Genomic DNA, 26,896 nt, shown 5'->3' with positions numbered 1-26,896 from the left:
GTAAAGCACTTTGGGCTACTTTTTGTATGAAAATGTGCTATATAAATAAATGTTGTTGTCTTCATCTCAAATTGAGACCAAATATTTTATTATTTGAATTAATAATTCATTGCTACATTCAAGGCACATAATTAAGATCTGATTTCCTGATAGAAGTTTCTTCCCGACTACATAAAATAACTTCCAAAAGGTCAGAATCATTAGCACTGCTCTTTATTTAACTATTAAGTCAGTATCCAACAGCACTGCCGTGGTGTTTACAATACAGAAACAGAGAAGAACATAAGCACATGAACACGAGTTGACACAGGAAGGTTACCGTGTGTGTAACACCAGAGTCCTGTCCATATCATCGTTGTACGTTGTAGTTCAGGACTCACAGTCAGAAACACAGAACATAAACTTACACAATTTGAACAGTGGTAACACTGCCAAAAAAAACAGGACAAAGCAAATACAACCTAACATGTTAAAATACACAAAAATCTAATTCAAAATTAACTAATCTAATTGATTTTCAAATATTATGGTAATTATACACATCATAGACATGAATCTAGCATATTTGTATTTTCCCTTCAGATTATTTTGAATGTATGTAGAATTTCTGTTAATGGTTTCTGAATGACACTTTACCTAATTTACAGTCACACACTCTGAATTAGTTAACCAATCATTTTATTTCAAACTGTATCAAGCTAACAATGTTGGGGGCGGGACTCAGTGATTACTGACCAATAAACTGTTTCCATTCAGCTAAGGCTTCTCTGTATGACGCAGTTGAATTGTGTCCTGTGATATTTCAGTCTGAATTACTGACAGGACAGTGGCAGTGCACTTAGGACATGTCACATGTTGTGTATAATAAATACTGTAGTCTGCCATAAGATACCTTCCTGTAATATTTCTGGAGGGCAGCTGTCCTGGGCTCACTTCCAACAGCCAGCATGCAGTTATCTTGGTCCACAGGGCTACTGAGGGGCCTTTGCTGTAGGAAAGCATCAGGATTCTTGGGGGTCTTCAAGACAAACAAAAAACAACAAAGACAACAGGTTGAAGTTATTTTATCCTCTGTAGTCCTATATAGATTTGTTATATATTTACCTATTTATGACACTGAATTAATGTGCTAATTTAAACAGAAGCAGTTATACACAGCTTGTAATTGAAAAGTCAAGATTGTGATATTCTGTTGAGCTCTGTTCTTCAAACGGTTTAATGTTGAATGTCATTCCTGTAGCTAACATTAAAAACAATTGCTGCCAGTCACAGATGGATAGAACTCCATAAACTGTCTTTATTTTTCCTTTAAACAATGTCAAAATACATAGCTTTACCTTAAGGACATGAACTTTTGCCTCACTTTTATTTCCCCTTTTTTAGGGGTAGAGAAAGTTAAGGAAATGTGGATGGCAGAGCTCTAAACATGGCAATGGCATTTATCACTAAAATATATTAATAATGATTCTTATTAAATATCTTGTGTTCTAATGTATCTCAAACATTCTCCTTTTAATGAATCACAACATACAGCAAGCATTAAGAATGATTAATACCCAAAATGATAAGATGTCTGGTATTATTTTACCTTCTAATGTGCTACAACATGAATGAACAATTGAAATGAACCTCACATAGATCATATTTCAAGTCTGAAGTATTCTTCAAAATGCTCCTTCATTATTTATAGCTAATGAAGAATAGTGTCAATCAGTTTGTTATTCTACTAGACAAAACTATTTACAATGCTAATAAATGGCTTTTTAAAAACACAATTAAAGGCAAATATTTATTTCAGAATAACATAGAGTAACATTCTAATACAATGAAGAAATGAGAACCTGGAATTCACAAATCAGTAGTTACTGGCATACATAGAGAGCAGCAGTAATATTCTGCATGAAAGTTTGTCTTACTATAATATATAGAGAGTAAGTCTTTATTGAAAAAAGGCATAAAAAGGTGCAGCCCTTTGAGCATCAGTTGAAAAGTTTCAGAACTTTAAACAGCTTCACTTTGTCCTGTCCTGCTCCATGACTGAGTAAAGTGCTAAAACACAGCAACCTATTAAATGAGTTTAAATCAAATATGCATGACAAATGTTACCCTCGTCCCACATCTCAGGATCTTCTTCATCAAACTCTGCTTCTCCATAGAAACTGGCCCATCTGCTCTTAACTTCTGTGAACACGTTTAGATTATTCCAGCTTATTAAGATACCATATTTCAGTCAGATGTCTGTGTTTTCTGTACTTACGTGATCCAGTTCTTTAAAGCCTCCAGTATCTTTACAGGTCCTTGATTGCACCAGAATCTATAAATGACCTCCGTGTATTAAATTCATGATCAAGATGCTGGGTAACTGCTCATCCATCTGGCTTTGGCTTCTTATAAAGATCCTGTAGCGTTTTGCAGTGCCTGTTCTGTATTTGGTGGCCATCAACAGCTGCAAAGACGTATCTTGCTGCACAGGAAACTGCAGCTCCTGTTAAAATAAGTACAATGCAGGTAAAGGTCAATGAAACAGTCAGCAGTTATCAATAAACTGGTTAGGAATTATGAACTTACATGAGAATGGCCTGACACAAATGGAAAGTTTACTTTTATTTAACATAAATGAAGTGAGTAATCAAAGACAGTCCACTTATTTTTTAGGTAACTAAAAACAAGATAGTAGTCGTCGTCATCTTTACTTCCTGATAAAACACAGAAACGCTCTCACTGATATGGAGTACATTCACTTTGTGTTGTACTGAACTAAATAAGTGTTACATGTACAGAGGACTGTGAAACTCTTACTTGTGTGTGCGAATTAACATGTAACACGCTATCGTTCTCTAGCGCTATGATAAAGAAGCTGACCAAAATATGTGCAAATGAATACAGACTTTGTATAAATGACAAACATACATAAACACGTGTGCAGACAAAGATTCACATGGTGAGGGTGGACATGTTGGGACAACGGCCTTGATGGATGAATGAGCTGTCCTGTGCCCAAGTGTGACATTTCAAACTGCTTTAATTGAATCTTGGAAAATTTGAATTGAGAAGGACCAAGTCCAAGCTTCTACACCTCAGACTTCCACATCTATATTTAATCCTTCAGCGACCTGTCATTCCTGTCCCCGAGCACAGGGTGTCCCTTATTCCTCATTCCATGCATTGTACTTCCGGTTGAGCATTCATTGCATTTTCAGCCCTCCTGTGTACACAACCCAATGGGAAAATCAAACCTGTCTGGTCGTATTGTAGCCAGTCGCAAACTAGTTGGTCTCTGAAGTTGTGAGGCACATCACATTACACGACTGTCTTTACAGGACTGCGCCGCCGACCGCCTGACTGACTGGCTAAGGTTAAGGAAGTGAAGGCTGCAGCTGAAAATTGCTGGTCATCTCACATGACAATGGCTTAAGACAATCATTTAAAATATTTGTTATTCACACCCAAGAGGTTTGCTAACTGCAACACTGCTGACTTTGAACACACAAAGTAAAATCGGTACAGATACGAAGTAGTGGAAAAGACACCAGTACTCCAGTCAGTAACCATACTGTGCCTTTGCCTTACATCACAATGCCAGCAATTACTCATTAAAGAATACAACACTGCATCACAGACACGAGTGCGCTCTCCGTCTTCTTTTCTGACTGTATGCGCTTTTACAGGGAAACAGTATTGACTTTAATACCATGATCAATGATACATTGACAAATAAAGTTCTATTTATTTATCTATCTCTCTCTTATATGGTGCTTTTCATTTATCTGTGGTGGTAAATTATCCAGAGTTTATTTTCAAAATGGCACATCTGCTGACCAGTGTTGACAGGTCCATGTTTTCCATCCATCCATCCATTGTCCAACCTGCTATATCCTAACACAGGGTCACAGGGGTCTACTGAAGCCAATCCCAGCCAACACAGGGCACAAGGCAGGAACAAATCCGGGGCAGGGTGCCAGCCCACCACAGGGCACACACACACACAGCCCAAGCACACAGTGGGGACAACTTCTGTTTTTAATTGGACTCCTGGGCTAATTAAGTGAACTGTTACTTCCCAGATTCTGTGTTTTGGGAGCAGCATAGAAATTACAAAACTAAGTTTGGTTTAAAAACAAAAACAAAAAAAAAAATATATATTTATATATATATAAAAATATACCAAGCAGTTTTATGGGAAAAGTGTGTTTTTCTTTCTTCTTACCATTTCATCTTGATTTTCGTTCTACCTGTTTAATTAAGCCATTACTTACTAATCACTGGGCCGACACTAACGTAGTTGCAGCCTTTCATGATTCCGTGTTGTTTGCCTGGGCGTCTGCTCTGCTCATTTTTAATTGTCCTTATTAAGACACAATGAAGGAAGCAAACTGCACAGAGAAAGGGCGAAATAGAGTGAAGTCAACAAAAGAGTAAAGAACTTAAATCTGTAACAAAAATAGAAATATTTCTAAATGTCTTAAAAATGTAAACATCATGCTGCAGTGCTTTTCTGAATGTAGAAAAAGAGAAGAGGAAAAAATATATATAGCAGCTAATTAAATCTGATCAGTGTGACCAGTTGTTGTCACCGATTACGAATCTGTTTGGAACCAAAACCTGCAGCCACAGTGGGTCCGCAGAACTGAGTTTGTGTGTTAGGACAATACAACCATTTTGACAAGGAAAGACCATTGAGCCCAAAAGGCCTGTCGGTCCTTTCAATGACATGTGCTTCTTTCTTTCAATTCTGGATGATTAAAAGGGAGAACACAAAAGCATGAAAATGAACAAGCTGTAGACGTCCCACTGGGCCTGCTTGTGTGGGGTCGGCTCCCTGTCTGTCAGCCTGAGGTGCTTTGCCTACTTGCTAACAAGCAGAGGCTCTCAAAAGACACATGCTTTATGTCCACTTTCCTCGCCTAACGGTAACCTAAATTCTGTTTATCTGATGCTCGCCATCACTCTGGATGGACACGTGTGTGTCTCCATTACATGCAGTCCTGTGGACCAGGAGACACTGTCATCACACAGTCAAAAGCTCTCATGTTTGTAGATTTCAATTAAAATGTACTGTGACACACTGTTCACCCTCTGCCCGTCATTCACAAGTCCAGTGCTTCAAACACCCCCTGCTTTACCTCCGCTCTCGTCTAATGGTGAACTAAACACGGCTTATCCTGAGCTCGTCATCCACACTCTGTGTTACATCTGGCAGCAGGGTGAACAAGGAGGCATTTACATCCCAAACCCAAAAGCTCTTAATTTAAATTCATAATAAAACGTGACAATGTTGAATGGAACACAAGTTCATCACATGACATCCCTACACACTCGTGTTCAGCTGATCAGGACTCATCGGTTACCAGTAATGGTTACTCGCTGTAATTATGTTCGTCTTTCACGTCTGTTATTCCCTAATATTTGTCATAACTGCATGAATGAAGAGCTTTGCAGGTCCCATTTCCTGAAAATTGTGGTGTCCAGACCTGCTCAAGCAGAGAAAGAAAAAAAGACAAAATTGTAATTGTAATTGTTTTTTTAATTTAAGTTACAAGACTTGGCAAGTGCATTCTGCCACTGTGTGCGACTATAATGTGTATGTTTATATGCGTGTGTGAGTAAGTGCATGCGTGTGTGAGAGTGGTCCCTGAGACTGACTAGAGTCCTGTCCAGTCCTGTTGTCAGCCTTTGGTCCAATCCTGGCCAGACGGCCTTTAGCCCACACAACCCTGAAATGGGCTGAGAAGGTTCTAGAGCAAAACTGAACTCAGTCCATTGACAGCTTCAGTGTCTGGACAGTCCTCCAACGCAGCTGAATATGAAGACTTGCATCCATTTTCTGACTCGTTCAAACCTGGTGTTTCGAGTTTGTCTTCAGCAAAAGGGATAAGGCAAACAAAGTTCATCACAGGGCACCTTGCAGGCCTAGACTATCCATCAGGAGGCTCTGGGAAAAAAATCCAACAGCCTGGCCATGTCTTTTTAAGGATTTGCATTGCACCCTGCACAATGTTTTCTTTTATCTCCAAAACCTGAACACAACACCAAACATACATGGGAGAGCATCACAATGAACTGAAAGGCCAGACAAAGCAGAGAACGTGATCAGAGGGAGCTGAAAAATGAGGGGAAAAAAAGAAAAGAAAAGAAAAAAGCCCTACATGTCAATGCTGCAAAAGGCACTTAAATCTGCAATGGTGTCAATTACAGATAACGACAGCAGATCACAGCAAATATTTCCTAATTCAATTCTGGAGTATAAACTACCCACAAGTTTACTTGTTAGCAAGCAAAAAAACTGGCTATACAATGACCTTTATTGTACAACTAAACCTGTTTTGGCACAAAGTGTTCTGAACATCAGTGAATATTTACAAGACTGTCGCACAGAAACATCCATCTATATGCGGATCAGTCATTTTCATGACCACTAGTAGGCTTGATTTAAATACACGGCAGACTCACCTCCCCAAAACTAACCTTCAGAAGATGGCCTCCACCTAAAAATACTTTACTGCTTTTAGAGTAACGCACCACCTTTATCTGTTTCATGTTGGGTGCAGCGATGCTGTAGAATTGCACTTTATAGGATTTATTTCTGGCTTATTCCTTTAAAAGTCTTGCACTCTAATGTTTTTATTCATATCATGCAAAAGGGTGGCTTGGGTGGGATTGTATGGATGTCCGATTTTATTATCTTAATCATTTGTAATCTAGAAAGCTCTTTGTGCTTGAAATGTAGATACAATTATTGCTATTTATTACTGGTGACAAGTTCTATCAATCTATTATTATTATTATTACTTATTATAGCTCAAAACAAGGCTATCCACCATATGGGCTTTAGCATGCCTACCCATTTGTGAGATTTAAAAAGGTGGAGAGCATCAAGTTGTTTGCAGTTATGACGCAGAGGTGACAGTCCAGTGTCAGCCAGGTACAGAAAGAGTGGCAGGTGGAAGAAAAATAAGACAGAACAGTACATACATAGCCCTATCGTCATGAAGTGAAACCCCTCGGTTCACGTGTTTAGAGAGCAAAAAAGAAATGAAAATATTGCAATAAAATAATGTAGTGTAACCTTTAGAAAAGCACTTCACGGCATATGCTGATCTGTGTTCTGATTTTGTCTTAATGGACCCTAAAAATTATGCTAAAAATACCTCAAAATGGTCTCTAGCTAAACTGTGACGATCATGCCACAGCTGGGACCTTACAGGCACAACTAATGAGCTTGGCAACACACTGGGAGAGGATGAAAAAAATCATCTTTGGGTGGCTATTGTGTGAGGCCAGGGAAAGAGCAGCACACGGGATCAGATCACAATCCTCAGGATTCTGATGAGAACATGGAGTCAATGAGCAGAGACCTGTGCCACATGCTGCCGTGTAACTGGAAAGGAGGACGGACAACCTCTGGACTGAAGCCCTTCAGGTCTTTTACTTTGGCTACAAGTTCTTGCTGACCTTACCTGTGACAAAAGTGGCTTCTCCAAACTGAGGCTTGTGACGAGGCGACTGAGGACTTCTGTTATACAGGAGTACCTTAAGGTCATTATGCTCATGTTAGTAGAGAGGGAAATTCTTGTTGGACTTGACACCGACAGCGAACTCCTGTGCCACCTGCAGGTTTTCTAGGTGAGGGCAAAGCCATCTTTTGTATGACGTGGATTTGGGTGTATTTTGTACACCTATGGTATGGCATGGATGGGTGTGAGATTCATCAAGATAGAGATTGATAGATACTTTATTAATCCCAAGGGGAAATTCACAGTTTAGAAAATTAGATCAATCTGGAAAAGAACAGGCCATTCAGCTGAATAAAGCTCACCATTTCCACCCATCTATGCATCCATCCATCCATCCATCCATGCATGCATCCTCTTCCGCTTATACGAGGTAGGGTCACAAGGGCAGCAGCTTGAACAGAGATGCCCAGACTTCCCTCTCCTCGGCCACTTCTAGCTCTTCCAGGGGAATCCCGAGGCGTTCCCAGGCCAGCCGGGAGACATAGTCCCTCCAGCATGTCCTGGGTCTTCCCCGGGGCCTCCTCCTGGTTGGATGTGCACAGAACACCTCGCCAGAGAGGCGTCCAGAAGGCATCCTGATCAGATGCCCAAACCACCTTATCTGTCTCCTCTTGATGTGGAGGAGCAGCGGCTCTACTCTGAGCTTCTCACCCGATCTTTAAGGGAAAGCCCAGACACCCGTGGAGGAAACTCATTTCAGCCGCTTGTATTCGCGATCTCGTTCTTTCGGTCACTACCCACAGCTCATGACCATAGGCGAGGGTAGGAACGTAGATCAACTGGTAAACTGAGAGCTTTGCCTTACGGTTCAGCTCTTTTTTCACCATGACAGACCGATGCAGAGCCCTCATCACTGCGGACTCCGAACCGATCCGCCTGTCGATGTCACGCTCCATTCTTCCCTCACTCGTGAACAAGACCCCGAGATACTTGAACTCCTCCAATTTGGGCAGGATCTCTCCAAACTGGACCCCTTCAACACCCTGGCTGCGCCTAGAAATTCTATCCATAAAAGTTATGAACAGAATCGGTGACAAAGGGCAGCTCTGGCAGAATTCAACTCTCACTGGAAACGGGCTCGACTTACTGCCGGCAATGCGGACCAAGTTCGGACACCAGTTGTACAGGGACCGAACAGCCCTTATCAGGGGGTCCGGTACCTCATACTCTTGGAGCACCCCCCACAGGATTCCCCGAGGGACACGGTCAAATGCCTTTTCCAAGTCCACAAAACACATGTAGACTGGTTGGGCAAACTCCCATGCACCCTCCAGGATCCTGCTAAGGGTGTAGAGCTGCTCCACTGTTCCGCAACCAGGACGAAAACCACACTGTTCCTCCTGAATCCGAGGTTCGACTATCCGACGGACCCTCCTCTCCAGAACCCCCGAATAGACTTTTCTAAGGAGGTGGAGGAGTGTGATCCCTCTGTAGTTGGAACACACCCTCCAGTTCCCCTTCTTAAAGAGGGGGACCACCACCCCGGTCTGCCAATCCAGAGGCACTGTCCCCGATGACATGTCTCTGCAACATCGTATGGACAACCAAGACAGTCCTACAACATCCAGAGCCTTGAGGAACTCTGGGCGTATCTCATCCACCCCCAGGGTTCTGCCACCAAGGAGTTTTTTGACCACCTCTGTGACCTCAGTCCCAGAGATGGAGGAACCCACCTCCGAGTCCCCAGGCTCAGCTTCCTCATTAGAAGGCATGTTAGTGGGATTGAGAAGGTCTTCAAAGTACTCCCCCCACCGACCCACAATGTCCCGAGTTGAGGTCAGCAGCACACCATCCCCACCATATACAGTGTTGACACTGCTCTGCTTCCCCTTCCTGGGACGGCGGATGGTGGACCAGAATCTTCTCAAAGCCGTCCAAAAGTCATTCTCCATGCCTGAGTTTATGCCCCATGGGTGCAGGCCTGGCCACCACGCGCTCACCATCAAGCCAGATGGGGGGTGCCCAGCGACCCGTATCCGGGCGAAGGAAAATGCCGTCCAAATTGTTTGTTCTTCGTAGGAAGTTTTGTTGAACCACTCTTTATCTCATCCCTCATCTAGGACAAGTTTGCCTTAGGTGCCCCTACCAGGGGCATAAAGCCCCGGAGAACAGAGCTCCTACGATCATTGGGACACGCAAACCCCGCCACCACGATAAGGTGGCAGTTCGAGGAGGTCCATCTAATTCTTCCAAAATTACATCAAGACTCCTGGCCTGAATTTTAATCTCAGTCTGGCCATGACACCTTTCACTGACTGACTAGGTCAATGAGACTCACCCGTGTATTTAACGATGACAAGCTGCTAAAAGAGCATTAAATGAGCTGGAATTCATTGAGTCAGCACTGCCAGGCACTGCGTAGCGTTACAGTAACTGGTGTCATTTTTGTAACCCATGTAATCCAGACCAGGATCACCAATATACTGTATACACATATTCAAAGACACATGAATGAGGTTACTTGAATTTGCATAAGTATCTATCTATCTATCTATCTATCTATCTATCTATCTATCTATCTATCTATCTATCTATCTATCTATCTATCTATCTATCTATCTATCTATCTATCTATCTATCTATCTAATGGTATTTTATGAGCTTGAAATGTAATTTCGTGTCTTTTGTAAAGCAGGTCTTGATAACGTGGACTGTAAAAGGACATGGTATGGTATGAAGAGGCGCCAGAGTGTCTAGTGGGCGACGGACTGATCAGAGTTGACGCTCACATATGCAGCAATGTCCATAAATTCCTAAAGTCATTTAAACGAGGCGCCGAATCTTAATTGACAAGCACACCTTTTTGTTGTGCACCACTGCAAGACCTTCGCGAAGCTTCACGGCTATGACAGCCCCTGTGCTATTCTCTGTTATCGAATATTGACGTATCCCGGCACCCAAAACTTCACCGGGGGCAAGCAATTCATTGATCGGACGTCACAGTATCGCATGTACGATCGATAGATAGGTGATAAAGGTTGTCTGCTGAATCGCTAATCTCAAACCTAACAGTACCCAAAACCCAAAGGGTCCTTTCACGGCAGCCACACAGCCCTTGTTCACACACACCCGCAGCCTTGCATTCACAAAGTGAGATTCTGTTTGTCTACTGGTAAGTAAAACTTGGGCGTTAACTTCTGCCACGCCGAAACACCTTTGACTCACCTCTTTCCCCGAGTTGTCTTGTCATTTAAACGCCGCCGCAGACGATCTGACACAGATGTAGATGAGCTGGAGGGGAGGTCGGGGGTTGCTCGCTGCTGAACTGGCGGCACGCGTCATGTTTTCGAAGCGACGCTGCTTGAAGGCCTGTTTGAAATGCACCCGTCACGCGATTCTGAGGCTCGCAACATCCATCAATCCATTTTCCAACCCGCTGAATCTGAACACAGGGTCACAGGGGTCTGCTGGAGCCAATCCCAGCCAACACAGGGCACAAGGCAGCAACCAATCCCGGGCAGGGTGCCAACCCACCTCAGGGCACACACAAACATACCCACACACCAAGCACACACTAGGGCCAATTTAGAATCGCCAATCCACCTAACATGCATGTCTTCGGACTGTGGGAGGAAACTGATGCAGACACAGGGAGAACATGCAAACTCCACGCAGGGAGGACCCGGGAAGCGAACCCGGGTTCACACCACAGCGCCACCATGCCGCCCGGCTCGCTAACATAGACAAAGAAATACTGGACACTGCATGACCAGCAGTATTGTACGTCAACGTCGCCGCCATATTGCGAGTGGCACTGCTGTGGAGTGAAGTAATAGATAAAGATGCCTTACGCATGTGCTGCTTGGGTTTGCACAAACCGCTGTATGCTCCAAACCAGATCCCGGGGGATTACATTTCATAGGTAAGGCTGAACAGTTGTTCTGGTTATATTGGGCCGTTACAAAATCCCATTTTATAATCTTAACTTTAGCTACGCCAGGCTAAGCTAGCAAAGCTATACATTTATTATTACTTATTTAGTCACTAACTATGTAGATTGTTGTTAGCTGTTAACATTTCTCAAACTTTGAAGGTTTCCCACCTCAGGAAGCAGTGGGAGGTCAGGTAGCCCTGTGCCCTGTGACGTGTGCTGTGCTAGTTTGGTAACAGATGCTGTACTGGCATATTATGATCAAATCTACCACTCGCTCACATTAAAAAAACAGAGGAGGTTTGATGATTCCTTCTAAGGGTACAGTCAAGGTGGTCAAAGTAGCTAAATGTGTTATCTGACAGTCGACATTAGGGCAAGCTGTCAGTGTATCTTTGATCAATCAGTTTGTTCAGGGTGAGATTGGTTCACAGGATATGTTTTTTCTCAAGGAGCACAATGAGGAAACACGGTTTGAAATTGACAACCATCATTTTATGCTCATGTCTTTAGTTGTGTCTGTCTTCCACAAACTAAGGCTGCACCATATTGCTAGACTGAATGCTCTCAATTAGAGGATCTGAGTGAGTGACAAGGAGTGTAAGTCTGTAGGAGATCAGTGAGGTGAGGGCCGGGAGCAAGACTGTGAAGAGCTTTAAATGTTAAGACTGGTACAGTGGAACCTCGGGTCACGACTGTAATTCGTTCCAAAACTCTGGTCGTAACCCGATTTGGTTGTGAACCGAAGTCATTTCTCCCCATAGGATTGTATGTACATACAATTAATCCGTTCCAGACCGTACGAACTGTATGCAAATATATTTTTTAATAAGTTTTTAAGCACAAATATAGTTTGTTATACCATAGAATGCACAGCGTAATAGTAAACTAAATGTAAAAACATTGAATAACACGGAGAAAACCTCGAACAACAGAGAATACTAACACTGCAATAGTCCGCGCTACAGCGCTATGAACCACTCACTAAAAACACTTTAATGAGTTTTAAGCACAGGGAAAAAAATGAACATTTGAAAAATCTGTAATTTAATAAACCACCAAGAAAAGTAACATTGCAACAATGCACGCTACGAACCAATCACTGGAAACAGAAGTGAAAACAAAAACAAGCCCAGTGCATTTTTTAACTGCCTTTCTACCTTATGCGTCCAGATCTCTCTCGCTCTCTCATGTGTGTGTGTGTGTGTGTTTGTGTCGCTCTCTCTGCACAATGAATGCACAGGGAGAGACTGAACACGTAAAAACCGAAAGGGAAACTGGCTTGTTCGTATACCAAGTGTGTGCTCGTGAACAGATGCAAAAGTTGGGCGAACTTTTTGGTCATAAACCGATTTGTACGTGTTCCGAGACGTTCGTGAACAGAGGTTCCACTGTATTTTGTGTTGTATTCAGTAGTGAACATGGAGCCAGTGAAGTTAAGAGAGAATCGGTGTGATGTGTTCAGTGGATTTAGAACAGCAGGTTATTATCCTAGCAGCAGAATTTTGAAGAAGTTGTAAGCAATGGATACATTTTTGTGGGATGCCAGATTAAATAGCATTACAGTAATATATACAGTACGTGAGGTGACTAGGGCATTAACCAAGAAATTAGTCCGAGAAATGTTACTTATATGGGAGGAATTACTAAATAATAAAATAATATTATTATTTAATAATTGCCATTATTAGTGTATAAATGGATATAAATAATTGCATTTAAATGATTCACCAAAATCTGTTGTATGTAAACGATACCGTTTTAAATGTTATTATTGTTTTTTCATCATGTCTACCTGTATTAGTTTAAAATGGCAATTTTGCCACTCGCAATATGGCGGATGTGCTGGCGTATCGTGTCGACTGGCAACACAGTGAATGCGGCGTCTACATGTCAATGGTCGCTAACACCATGACGTCACTGACACATGCGCAGCCAAGTGGATATTATTGACTGCTCAGTGCTTCGAATCGTTATTCACTGAGCTCCGTTTGAAGTACATATGGTATCAGCGGAGTTCAGAAGCTCAACAGAATTGTCAGGCAAAAGGAATGTTTGTGGATGATCGATACATTTTAAAGGATTGTGCCTGATAATACTTCGTGACAAGAAACACAACTATAAATGATACCTCGTACAGGTGCCGACTGGTAGAATGCCTAATGCTGCAAAGCTGAGCTTTAGTGTAACGGGTCATGGCACCTCTTTCACTGTAATACTCTCATCTCATATATATCCCTTCAGTGCCTGATATCATTAATTTATATACTCTTATATAAAAAACTAAATCTTGCATCGTTACTATGCAACCTTCATTTTTTTATTTAGAACCGTACGTCATGTATCAATATATAAACTTTTTGCATCTTCATTAGGAAAATACAACATCCAATACGCTCGTGTCAATACAACTCATTTAATGCGCATCCATAAAAACAAAAACGTTATATATGTACATCACTCCGCTAAGAGCAGCAGTGTTCAGTTGAGGGGTGTTGACGGTGCAGTGCAGTGCAGTGGAGGCGACTACGGGTTTGCTTCTTCCACGTATGAAATGTTTGCACAAAGACCCCCCAATTAACAAACAAGTCCACCGCGGACCGATAGCGAGTGAGCAAGGCGACCTATCCATGGAGGGTTGGATCGTCATAGGCGGCCAGGGGGCACACACCCCAAGAAAAGAGATATCAAATGTAAATGGGCATCTCGTTTCATGTGTATAACTAAACAAATCATTTGAGTGACGATTTCAGTTGTTATGGGTGGTGATTTCACTTTGATTGTTAATGGGGGTGACATGGTAAATGTGTTAGTGACTGGGATTGTGCTTCTGTATATGGAAGATTAGTTAGGAATGATACAGACAGGAGAACTGTCATTTTTATTTAAGGACATGTTTTCTTATATGCTGTGCTGTGAAGATGACTTTCTGCTGCTGGTGAAGTAAGACGCTTTTTTTGCCAGAAGGTCCGAATGTGTTATTCCCATCTGCCGCCACACACAAGAGGACCTTGAATGCCAACCTCCGTAAAAATCGCCGGGTTCTCTTTTCACCACAAAGGCGTCCAGGCTGCTCTTTCTGTTTGAATGTCAGTTGTAATTGGTTGGGCAGCACATACTTTTTTTTTATTATATTTTGTATTAATTTTATTGCAAGCCATACAAATTAATCAAGTTTTACAAAAGAAAATTTGAGTTAAAGACAAATCGATCCCCACCCCTGAGAGAGAGAGAGAGCGCAAGGCAAACGGCGTGAAATTTAAGGCTTGTAAATATACCTAAAAGGGTAGCACGTACTTTTATTCACACTTTACATATACAGTACAGTAGATTTCAACTACAGAGTGTGGATCATTAGTACTTACAGTGCTCACTTTGGAGTGTCCCTTGTGTGTGTGTCTGTGTGACAGTGTGTCGGTGACCGATCTGCGCCGTGTCTCTCAGCCTCTCTCACCTGCTCCGGATTGACACCTTTGAATGTTTGGTGCAGCACAGCGAATTCAACCTGATCTGCCACAGTGGGTTTGTTATCACACTATTCAATGGTGGGATTCATGGACGTCAAATGGCAAGAACAGAAGACGGGTTATTGTAAATATGTGAGCTGCCTTCCGCACATTAGTCATCGCATTTTGATGGCGATTCTAAGTGGGGAAGATTCCCGAACAGATCTCTTATGCGATCCTTCCACAGTATCTCTCAAAGTTATTTTGTCAAGTTATGTTATAAATACATCATTCCTTACTTTTTTAAATTCAGGTGACTCTTTAATCCGACTTGAACTCAGGTTGAATACAAAAAGCAACTGCCTTAGTGAGTCGAGCCGCAGGAAAGCATACGCGATCAGCGCTTGTGACATTTGACGGTGACGTCTTTTCTTCGTAGCGAACTCGTCAGTTTTGTGCTCCACAAAATAGTGTAAAGTATTAATAAAATGGAATATCTCATTAATTGATTGAATGATATCTGTCACTTTAAGGATCTTCTTTCTTAGGTGTGCTCATCGAAAAGTATAACCATTAGTTTCTGTTTACTCTTTTTAAAGAAGTCAGAACAAAGAAAAAAGGCTTGTTTTCTATTTATGTATTTAACTAAAACACTATAAGGAGGTGGAACCCAAACGACGGTCGATTAAGTGTGATCTCAAGAAAAGATGAGTGCTAATAATAAGAGGCAATAAAAATGAAGTACAGTACAATGTAAAGGAGTAATATTGATTTAAAAAGCAGTCTCCGTGACTTTATATTATACAGTAAAATACCTGCGCTTCGCAGCGGAGAAGTAGTGTGTTAAAAAAGTAATGAAAAGAAAAGGAAACATTTTGAAAATAACGTAACCTGATTGTCAATGTAATTGTTTTGTCACTGTTGTGAGTGATGAGTGTTGTTGTCATATATATATATTTACACAAACACACATAAACATATATATATACATATCTATACATATACACATACATACACACGTACATACATACATACACACACATATATACACACACATATATATATATATATATATATATATACATACACACACACATATATAAACATATATATACATTGTCAGGGATGCCAGGGGCTATGACCCGGCCGGGACGCCTGGAGGGACCGGAAGAGGGTCAGAGCCCGCCTGATCACGTGGGTGCGCCTTCCGGGTTGTTTTGGGAGCCACGGGTCAAGGGCTTGGAAGCTCTTCCCTGTAGGGGCCCGTGGCCACCGCCAGGAGGCGCCCCAGTGCCTTGGGATTTGTTTCCCCAGCACTCCTGCCACACCAGGAAGTGCTGGGGGGAAGACTTGGGACGGTGCCCGGGGAGCAGCCGGGAGGACAGCCGACACTTCCGCCACGCTGGGGCGTGGCCAGAAGATTGCCGGGAACACCTGGGGCTCATCCGGGTCCTCCATAAAAGGGGCCGTCTCCCGTCATTCAGTGCTGGAGTCGGGTGGAAGGAGGACGAAGCAGTGGAGAGTGGAGGCGGCCCGAAGAAAGGCATTGTGGCCAGGACTTTTGAGTGTTTGGGGTTTGTGCACGTGACTGGGTCTTTGTGACCATTGTTTGGGGGTCTTGGTGACCTGTATTATTGTAAATAATTTGTAAATAAACGTGTGGTGGTGTCAAAACAACATGTCCGCCTGTCTGTGCCCGGGTACCGTTCACAACATATACATACATATCTACATATATACACACACAGCTATTTCGTATCAGTGCAATACGCTGTTTGTTAAAACGGTTGACTCCCGCTCTTACGTGCAATAACAAATCAAATCATTCAGTTGTCTTTGCTCAGATGTCATTTTAGAGCTGGACACCTGGCATCTTTTTTTGGCCACAAGTTCGTTTCTGTTTGCTGTGAGGTTCTGTGTTGTGGAGATTCTCAGGATGGATTGCAGGTGCTCATCAGTGAGGCGACTCCTGTGTGCTGTTTTGTTATTCTTTATCACTGAGAAGAGCTTCTCACACAGATATGTGCTACCAAACATGCACAAGGTTCGAGCCGCATGTAGACGGACTTTTTTTGTTCTTCAAAGTCACCAAAGCGCCGTGCAAACTCAGTGCGCAATAACTATAGCTTCGCAATAACTTGCAGCATCATAAGGTAGACGTGATTAATGCGGTAAGTGTTCGGCAAGGCAGCTGAAGCACTGCATTATGGGATCTGTAGTTTATTGTGTTACCAGCGCTTCATATACCCGGGCCATTAATAACAATAATACAGTATATAAAATGATCTCGCGGGCCGGATATAATTACACGCCGGGCGGATGTGGCCCTGCCCTTGAGTTTGACACATATGGACTAAATAGAACTTGAAAAGATATATTTTTCAAATGTGATCGCAATTCAGATAGAGTTGACGCGCACTACAGCCTCAATAAGTCATCCTCCCCTCGCTCTTACTTTTTTACCGTTCATCTAATGAATACACTGAGTATGGCTTTACCAAAACAATCATTGATGGCGAATAAAGTATCCATTATTCGAGTATGTAGAGCGGGTTATATATATATACATATATATATATATATATATACTCCGTATCACAGCGGAGAAGTAGTGTGTTAAAAAAGGTAGAAAAAGAAAAGGGAACATTTTAAAATAACGTAACATGACTGTCAATATACAGTATTTGTTTTGTGAGTGTTACTGAGTGTTGCTGTCATCAAGGATTTGATTATCATTATTTCTTTCAATCAGGTTCGTATTTGTAGGATGTGTTGTGTTCAAGTTACATTCCGTGTTTGTCAATCGTTGTAAAGATGACAGGTTTCATTCATCGATTCGTTTCTTACTGCATCAATAAACAGCTCGTCTTCTTCTTTATCTGAGACCTGACACACTGCATGCACAGGTTTTTTTTACACTGTCTTCCTTTAGCGGGACATTGACTTTTTCCAACGTGTGCTTTGTTTTCACAGTAGCTGCATTTATGAATATGCTTATCAGACGCTTCATATTTTTTGCTGCTTTTTCAATTGTGTAATTCGGTTTTGTTCAGCTCTTTGGAACTGTTGCTTTTTATCTGTGCACTGCGTCAGTTCACGTGAGCCACTCGGTGTACTTGCATCGAAGGTTCCCAGGTGTGCTGGTGCCATCTCGTGCTATGTCCATAGCTTTATTTAATGTTACCTTAGTCCTGGCACTTAAAACTTTCTCTCGCAGTTTTGCTGAGTTTGTGTCAAACACCACCCTGACCATCTCATCTTCCTCTCCATAAGCACAGTCCTTCACCCGTGAATATTTACCCGTGGCAGTTTGCTATTGGATTGCCGCTGACGGACGGCCTTATATGGGCAGGCACTAAATTACAAACGCCAGCGCAGCCTGTCTATGAACTTAATTTAAAGTGTAGGTTTACATCGTGCTTTGTTTCCGAAGTAGCAGAACTCATGAATATGGTTGTATATGTCACTCGCCGCTTCTTATTGTTTCGCTGTCTTCTCAATTATATAATGCATGTTTTCTTCAGCGCTTTTTTGAGGTCTTCCTGATTTTCTATGTGCTGCGTGATTACGTGGAGGCGTGATGATGTCACACGAAACTCCGCCCCCACGGCGTTGAAGCTCATCTCCATTACAGTAAATGGAGAAAAACTGCTTCCAGTTATGACCATTACGCGTAGAATTTCGATATAAAACCTGCCCAACTTTTGTAAGGAAGCTGTAAGGAATGAACCTGCCAAATTTCAGCCTTCCACCCACACGGGAAGTTGGAGAATTAGTGATGAGTGAGTGAGTGAGTGAGTGAGTCAGTGAGTGAGTGAGTGAGTGAGTGAGGGCTTTGCCTTTTATTAGTATAGATATACAGCATACCTGTGTCACACTCTTCTTCTTTCAGCTGCTCCCGTTAGGGGTCGCCACAGCGGATCATCTTCTTCCATATCTTTCCGTGTCACACGAAGTTTAGAAAAGAAAAAAAAAAAAAGAAAAAAAAATAAAACAATACTTTCTCCTGATTTTTATCAATTTCATACTAAGAACTTGCATCCCATCTGGGATTACTTCACAACAAATTGCAGTCTCAGTTATCACTAATTTTAAAGAGATAGTAGAAATCAATGTGATTTAAATAAAACTTTTTTAAAACACATCTTTATTTATTAGCATCTCTTTATATCCCATATGAAGCATTCATGAGAAACATCTCTCATAATAACTCAACAAGAATTACCAACAATAGTAATATAAATTAATAAGCTATTTGTTATATCTTTATCTTTTTAAGTTGAATTTCTTTAAAACACTTATTTAAAAAAATAAATATTCACATAGTATATTTTTATAAATGACTTATTTTATATTCACATAGTATATTTTTAATTTGAAAATATATCAGGTCTTTATATTTCTGGTTATATAAATCACATATTTGATTGCATCTTTTCCATAAGGGTCCTTTTATAGTTATTATGAAGATTAATCTTTTTTTATTGAATTTTACATATCTCAGATTTCAGCAATAATTGTTTATTAAAGTTGCTTCTTATATTTTCTCAAAAAAAATGTAACCGCTGTATTATGTATGATGATGAAATTTGTAAAATATATATATATATATATATTTATATACACACTTTTCCCTTTTCACACCCTGAGGGGCAGAATTTGGAATTCTTAGTGTCTGCCATAATGTCATAAAGGGATGTCTCCTCCAAACGTCGTGGAATAAAGCGTCGAAGGGTCATTAAGAAAGAGTCTGCATCCATGCTATTAAATATGTCCAAATAGACACACCTGGTTGTAAGACATTTAAATACTACTCCCCATTTCTTTTCATTACAACGGTCGACCCTCACAATAAAAGGCCCAAAGCAATCCACTCCAATACTACAGAATGCTGGCTTAAATAAATGGAGTCGGGCTAGTGGCAGATCGCCATCTTAGGCATTTGAGGTTTAGCTCGCCATCTTTGACACTCTCTGCAAACATGCTGATGTTTCCTAATTGCCTCTCTTCCTCTCAGGATCCAGTATGTGCGTCTAATTTCAGCAAATAAAACGTTCTGGTCCAGGGTGACTAAGTTGTTCATCATATCTTTGAATCAGCAATTTTGTCACAGGGTGAGTAGGATCCAATATAATAGGATGCATTGCATCACATTCCAACTGCTGAGCTCGTCGCAGCCTACCACCAACTCTGATAATTTCACTGGAATGGTCAAACTCTGGAGATAAGGTTATCAGTCTGCTACTAGAAGAAACAGGTTTACCTTCTTGTAGTTGATTGAACTCATCAGGAAAACTATCTATTTGAGCCCTTCGTACAAGTAGCAATTCAGCCTTTTGGTAATTAGAGGCACAAGGTTGATGATCTTTCTCAGCTCCTTTAACTAATCTCACAGTGGCTTCCAACAACTCACCATAGGTGCGAAACTTACTTGTATCTGGAATAGCTGGTACTAAAAGTAGGAGGACTGTACAGGGTTTAGGAGGCTTTAATTCAGCTATATCTTCAGCAACATTGGTGCAAGTCATTTCAGGCCAATCCCTTTCATGCTGTAGGAGAAAGGGTGGTTCAAATCGCCAGTGACCTGGTTTTGCTATCTCTATTAAGGTCTTTCCTCTAGTAATGTAATCGGCAGGGTTATTAACGGAGTCTTCATAGCGCCAGGTATCATGTTCTGTTAGCTCTTGAATCTCAGCTACTCTGGTGCCCACAAATACCTTAAATCGGCATGAATTAGAATGAAGCCAATTAAGAACAGTTGTTGAGTCTGTCCACAAAGTGACACTGCTGATTGGTATGGATATTTCTGTTTTGAGTAGCTTGGAAACTTGAGCCCCTGTCAAAGTGGCACAAAGTTCTAACCTTGGGATTGAAAGCTGACGCTTTGGGGCTACTCTGGATTTAGCCATTACAAAGGAAACCTGCCGGTTGCCTTTACTGTCTTCCATTCTAAGATAGGCCACTGAACCATAGGCCCGTTCTGAGGCATCACAGAATATATACAGCTCCTGTCTGGTTTCTGGGACATCCATATCAGTTGTTTGGTAGCACCGGGGTAATGTAATCTTTGACAAGTGAATTAGCTCTGCCTCCCAGGAGTTCCAGGCCTTAAGTAAATCTTCAGGGAAGAGAGGGTCATCCCAATGTTGCTCCTTTTGCCAGAGCTGCTGAACTAATACCCTTGCCCGAGTAGTGAATGGAATAAGGAACCCAAGTGGGTCATACTGACTTGCTAGAACTTTATAAATATTCCTTAGTGTGGGCCTGTCATACTTAATTTCCCGATGCCTGTAGCCTAGAGTGTCAGAAGAGCAATACCAGCATAAACCCAGTGTAGGCTCTGGAGAATGTATTCGATCCTCAGCCAGCCACAGTTCACTCATTTCAGACTTGGCTTCTTTTGGTAAATGACCTGTCACAGTAGGATTGTTACTAGCCCACTGTCGTAACTGAAAACCTCCTAAATTAAGAAGATTTATTAATTTATCCACCATGTCCTTCGCCTCTTTAAATGTGGAGAAACTCTGTAGAAAATTGTCAACATAAAAATGCCTCTCAACTGCTAATCTTATATCATCACCAGGTTCACTATGATTATGAACATGAGTTTGCAGGGCAAATGTAGCACAGCACGGGCTACAAGTCGTGCCAAATGGCAAAACTTGCCATTCATAGATGTCAGGATCCATCCTTTGTCTAATATTTCGCCAAATGAATCGAAGGAGGACCTTATCCCTTTCTAACAAGGAAGTGCTCTGTATTTTCACAATATGGGCAGTAAGGTTTAGGCTTTTCTTTCTTCTTCTCTGATGGCTCATCTATAGAAGGGTTGGAAGTCTCAGTCGCAGAGCTTTGGTTTGCTCCAAGTAAGACCATAGTTGGTTTTGGTCCACGTTTAGGTTCTCTGTATTTCTCCACTTGTCTGGGCTGTCCTCCTGAATCGTGACACCACACTTCAAATTTTAACCAAGTTGAGAGATCAAGTAAAGTATAGGTTGCTCCTGGTCTATGCAGCATGTGTCTGCGGAAGTTAGCCCGAAGGTCTGGTGGAAGCTTTGTCAACAGACGAGCTACATGAGATCCACATCGGAGTTCAATGTCACCCTCAGGTCCTATGGTTCCCAACATACCTACTAATGCTTGCACATTTAAAGCAAACTTCTCAAAAGCGTCTGTATAGCCACTACGAATTGATGGAGAGTTCATGACTGCTGAAATTTTCTTCAAAGCCAATTGATGAGGTTGCCCATATTTCTCAGTAAGAGCTGCCATGGTATCAGTATACGGGTAAAGAGAGTTCAGGTATGCATCAGCTATTAAACGGGTTTCCTCTAACTTCAGGTGCTCAACCAAAATCTGGTACTTGAATAGGTCTGTACTGCTTGCAGGGAGAAGGTTAATTAGAGCTATCTTAAGCCGTGCAAATTCACTGGGATCTTTATGGATGAAGTCTGGGATTGAAGGTTTAGGTCCCCTATAGAAGGTCTCTTGTGCCTGTGGAAAGTACTCCCGCTGGGGATGATCAAGAGTGTACTGATCACATTCTGTGGATGTAGGAGGTTGCAGGATATACTGGTGAAATGGCTGCGGAGGAGGCTGGTGAGGCAGACGAGGAAGGCGAGGAAGAGGAGTAGGAGCAGGTGTGTTAGGATCTACACAGTACTGATGTAAGGGTGGATGTTGCCTGGCTGGTGTCCTTTGGTGAAGTGCATCATGATTCAAATGGGAAAGGGAATCTGGTCTAGGTGGAGAAGAGTAGGATGGAATTATGGCTTGTCTACTTTGGGCTCTCATTTCACGCATCCGTGCCACCATCTCTTCCATTATGTCAAGCATCACATCAGACTCCTGGCTAGGTTGAGGATCCTCCTGCTCGTGGACAGGTGATAAAGGTGCATTAAAACTGTTATTACTTACATTATCTCCTTCCCACCGTTTCTGCATTCTTGGCAGGTCCTCATTGTAGTTGTAGTTACAAGGGGCATTTGAAGTCCTAGGAGATGGCACTGGTGTTTGATAGACAGTCCGTGGTGCAGGAATTGGTCCAGCCCTTCTTAATGAGTCAGGACTAATATTAGAAAGGCTAGCTGTCTTTGATTGTGAGTGTTCATAGTCTCTCTCAAGCTGTAGCTTTCTATGAGAATTATTCTGTGCTCCTGGTGAAGTTATCACTAGTTCTCTACGATTTGGTGTTGCTTGAGCTTGCAGAGTTTGAGGTAATAACATTCTGCTGGCATCATAATCCTCTTCTTGGTAAATTGTGTGCAGTACTCCTGGCCTCAGTGAAGATGATGCTTCTAGAACCCTGTAGCCTGCATAGCTTAAATCATAATCCTCTAAATAACGCGAATGGCGCGACTGTCTTCTTGGATAGGTCGCCCAGCTTGCTGGTTGGAGTAAGGATACATGTTCCACAGTAACCACTGCGATCCGGCTCGAAGGACCAAAAATTGTTATGAAGAAAGGCAGAAGGCAAACTTGCAATACGCTGTAGTCGCTGTGGTGTGTCGGTTAGAACACAGGAACTAATCCAACCATTTCAGGAACATCACTTTAATGTTGTGATGCCAAAATTTCACATGAAGTAGAACAACTGTACAGGTAGGTGAGTAGGTGTATGTGTGGTTATTTGGTCAACAACGCACAAACTTAAACTTTCTCTAGTGGCTCCAGCAGTTCCGGCTTTCACAAGGTACATCTAACAAACGTACATGCTCACTGCACACGCCACGGTTTTCACGTGATCATGCTTCAGTGCCCTAAAGGCACAGGAGCCATTTTTACATAGTTGGTGCCTACGTCACAAAAGAAATGTACTGTCCAAATTACACATTACTAGCTCCAGCGGTTTAGGCTCTGCGTTGATCTATTAGATAGATAGATATGAAAGACACTATGATAGACTATCTATTATATAGTGTCTTTCATATCTATCTGTTTATTATATACTGTAGTGTCGATATATTACCTTTGATTATTGTAAGTCTAAGCATTGTCCTCTGATGAAGACCCCTGGTAGGGGTTGAAAGCTCAGGAATAAAACCCGAGAGAGAGAGAGAGAGGACTTTAAATATCAAGACATTGGCACTGTTATCTGATCGTGTTCAGCGCTGATGGGAAAGCGTTCTCCGCGTGGAGACAAAAGCACATGGCGGTGATCTCTGCCAATCAGCAGCTACCCTCTAAATCACATGGAGCTCTGATCTCCCTCTCAAAAACGTCAAACGTTACTCCTTAACAATCTGTAGATGATAATGTCTGCTGAACAAACAGGTATCGTTAGCTCATCAGAGGCAGGGTGCACTCCAACACATGGCGACCGGTAGAGAGACTTGGAGAGGCTGGCACGTGAATGAGGTGATGTCACCAGAGAGCCAAGTGTCAAATGCTTCGACGTGATTTTTCGATACAACTGATTCAAATGTTTCGATCCTTCGTCACTTTATGCACGAGTAGTTCAAAACACCGCTTAACCCTTTGGCAGTAGCCATCCACTGTACTTGTGGCGGCAGCAGATAAATGGGGTGCTGGCGATCTGTGCGGTGTAACATTAATTAGAGCCCACACTACAACATACGATCGGTAGGTTACTAACCATTTAAAAGAACAACTGATTTGGAGGAAATTCATACCTAAAACTAAAAACAATGACAAAAGACAGATTGCACCTTGCTACAATTGCACATAAAACAGGACAAACGGCCAGCACCATTTTACCAACAGACCAGCAGACGCAAAGCCCGTTACATGTCCGTCCCAAGCAGACTGCTTTCACCCTGCGATGGCCTGGCGCCACGTCCAGATGTTGCTCCTTTCTTGTGCCCAATGGTTGCTTCATCTGCCCTGCAGCTCTGCTCAGGCTTAGAAAATAGACGATTCCACAGTCATTTCACAGGTAGAAGCTTCAGTGATTTATAGCAAACTGTAACACATCACAACTGCCCCGCCACCTCCAGTCCATCCTTTAATCACTTCCTCCAAGTTGCCGTAAAATACTGAGTGAATACACGGCGTTCCTCTTAACTACTGTATATGACACTACCATGAAGACTTAAGCTCTCAAATAAAGCTGAAATTATTACCTACAAAATAAAAATAGGTAAAAAGGCAAAGTGCCCAATGCCAAGTAAAACAGAGTAAATATACTGTAATTCAGTAGACTTTATCTACATTAGGTCGACTTTACTGGATTTATAAGAAATGTATATACACTGTAGTTAATACGCTAAATGGGGGCTTTATTTACTTAGTAAAACCTGGAGCCAAATTTCCCCAAATAAAGTGGTTGCAAAGTGATAACTCAATGTTTTGGAGTAAAACGTATAACTCGTTTTTTTTTTAAAAAAAAAAAAAAAATTGCATGGGCACTAAAACACTGAAGCATTAAAAAGAAAACTGTACCTCTGCTGATATCATTGATTTTTCTTGGTTATGTTAATTTTTCATTGATTCATCACCCCCATTCCCTTTAGGCGATTACACAATAAACACAAACAAGTCACAAAGAAAACCCAAACACTATAAAGTCCATGGAAAACAGCAACTAATGAAATGCAATTGTAAAGAATGTAAATATAAAGATGGTCCTACCAGCATTTCCTGATTAGATGATGACGGGTGAATGGGATCAGGAGCGCTCCTTTCTTCACAGGATGACAACAAATCCACAGACAGTCCTCATGTGCAGGAACACACCAGACAGACCATAGCGCAAAACAAGAGACGATCCAGGAGAGAACAAGAATCCACCGGTATCAGGTAAGTAGGTAGGTAGACACGAAACACCAAAGACTTCCCCATTTTGGAGAGGGTCTGGCTGCAGCCACTGTGGAGCTCCACAGTAGGCGGAAACACGTGACATCCACAGCCGGTCGGAAAAACAAAGTGACGGAAACCACGCACGTGGATCGTAAATGTTGGGACAGAGTTATTCATATACAAATCTGACGTTAGTATATGGGTGAATAAAACCATTGACATGAGACGAGTCTGCACACAAACAGCGGTGTGTTATGTTGATTAAACTTGTAAGAAAGAATATCACTGCCCTCTGTCCACATGCTGTTCATCATAAACTGAACTATTTCATGCTCAGTTAGTGGAGAATATTTTATGTTACAGCTGTTAAATTCAGTTCAGTTTTATTATATTAATAGGTAAGTTGGTTTCTCAGGGTGTTTTACAAAGATGCCTTGAAATAACATTAAAACATCACTAAGAACAAATGTATTACAAATATGAACTATAGCAGCAAGCAACTTACTGTAAAAAAAATTGATCAAATAGATTGGTTCAAGTGATAACAGCTCATTTCCTTAATTTACGTCTGTGGATATAAAGTTAAACTTCTCTGTAAGATTAATAGTCATTGGAATAAATGAGGGTTTGAACCAGTGGCTTTATACTCTTCATTTCTTCGGCATCTGACCTGATTGCACAACTCAGAACGAATTAAAGAATTTTAACAAGTGGACAGTAACAGCACTAAGGACAGGGACAGTCAGCAGCACAGTGTTCTTTTCTTGTTTTGAAAAAGGATCATATATTTCTATAAAAACTGGTTGGATACGTTAGGTTTTATAAACCTGACGCCTTAAGACAAATGGCAATTTTATTAATAATAATTTATGTCTAAAGATATTTTTAAACAAACACAATGTGCTCATAAGAGGGAACTTGCAAGAATAGATCAAAACGGAAAGAAAACTTTATATGATTTACGTGAGTGGGAAAATAAAAACACTACATACTTATATATATAGTACAGTACCTGCCAAATAATACAAAGAGTACACCGCATGTGTTTCGCCCTAATTGGGGCTTATCAGGTGTGCACACCTAAGCTTCCTCTTACGGCGGTGGAACATTGGGCATCAACGTTACGCCACAAAGGCTGCTTCGTTTATTTTGCAGGATTAATATTTCATTATGGTCAATTAATGTGAGACTAAAATGAATAATATACTGTAATCTCAAATTGTACTGTATGCACAGTTCCGATCGGGCCGTGCCGTAAAGTGGATATTTTTGTTTTTAATGTTTTTTTCATTAAGCGCATGCGGTGT

The sequence above is a fragment of the Polypterus senegalus genome, chromosome 3, assembly GCF_016835505.1.
Source record: "Polypterus senegalus isolate Bchr_013 chromosome 3, ASM1683550v1, whole genome shotgun sequence".
NCBI classification, from domain to species: domain Eukaryota; kingdom Metazoa; phylum Chordata; class Cladistia; order Polypteriformes; family Polypteridae; genus Polypterus; species Polypterus senegalus.
Note: the sequence above shows the minus strand (reverse complement) of the source record.